Genomic DNA, 1,253 nt, shown 5'->3' with positions numbered 1-1,253 from the left:
AGGGGGTGTTTACAAGTTGAATTCACTTTTTAATGGTCAGATCTGCTGTCAATTCTTGGAAATGACTGATAATTGGTCAGGAGGAAGAACTCCCATCAGCCACCAGCAGCTTCAACTTCCCCTCTTTCCTCAGCTGTCTTAAAGGTAAAGCTAACCCATGACACCATCCCAGAGAAATATCAGAACCCAATGATCCTGAATAATATTCTATCTTTGCAGTTGCCTGGTGGTGCTTAATCACCTAAACCTAAGGTAATGGTAAAAAACATTATTACGAATTAGTGGGAAGGTCCACTGGACCTTGTTACATGGTGATATGGGTATGCATGTATTTCTACAAACACTGGAACACAGTGGACACCTGCCAGGTGTGTCCATCCTGCCCTATATCGTGCTTGGGACCAGAGACAATATCCTCATGATGATCCTCCAGCAGATGCTGAGAAGCAGTGACTTAAACAACTTGCACACCTGCCACACAGAGAACTGGGATTTCTTGAGATGACAAGTCTAGTTAAGGATTTTATCTATTTATGGACATGAAGGTTTTCTACATATTTAAATGTGAGGACTTGAATTGAAAATTTTGAGACAGATTATTTTTCTTGTTGGTTGTTTTTCCCACAGTTCTGAGAGTTGAAATATTTCCTGTTTTTAGAGTTAAATTGTAAATATGTAACATTTAAGCTATAAGCCTGCAACATGCCAATTTGATAAATTGTGTTGTAAGTGGTTCTGCCTGACAGCTCCCAAGAGTGAATGTTACAACTTCAAAGGTATATGAGATGCATCACCAGCTGAAAAGGGGCTGGACCTGTCAAATTGAGTTGAAGGCCTCCTTAAAGCTTTTCAATGTCTAGGTTGAGGTTTTTACACAATGCTGTGTCTTTCGTCTTGTCTGCAAGGGCCCCACAGAGAATGACAGACACTGCTTTTGTATTTAAAAACAAAAAGGGGTAACTGTGGCCTGGAGGCCTCACAGTTATAAATAATCCCAATTTTATAACTGAAATGTGATTGATTACATAATTACTAGCTTATGTAACTGGACCAGTAATGCCCATTAGAGAGCAGGCCCAGGCCATTGGGGATTCAGGCTGCTATTGGCTGGTTGGCCGGGTGGTGACTAGCTCGACCAATAAGGACTAACTAACATCCCTTCCAATCTATATAAGGAGAAGAGGTCTCAATAAAGTTGGCTGTTGCTGCATGACATGTGGGTATGTTTGTTGTTCTCCTGCCTCTGACACATC

This window comes from Parus major, unplaced genomic scaffold (assembly GCF_001522545.3).
Source record: "Parus major isolate Abel unplaced genomic scaffold, Parus_major1.1 Scaffold334, whole genome shotgun sequence".
Classification (NCBI taxonomy): Eukaryota; Metazoa; Chordata; class Aves; order Passeriformes; family Paridae; genus Parus; species Parus major.
The sequence above is the reverse complement of the archived record's forward strand: the minus strand, read 5'-3'. Positions refer to the sequence as shown.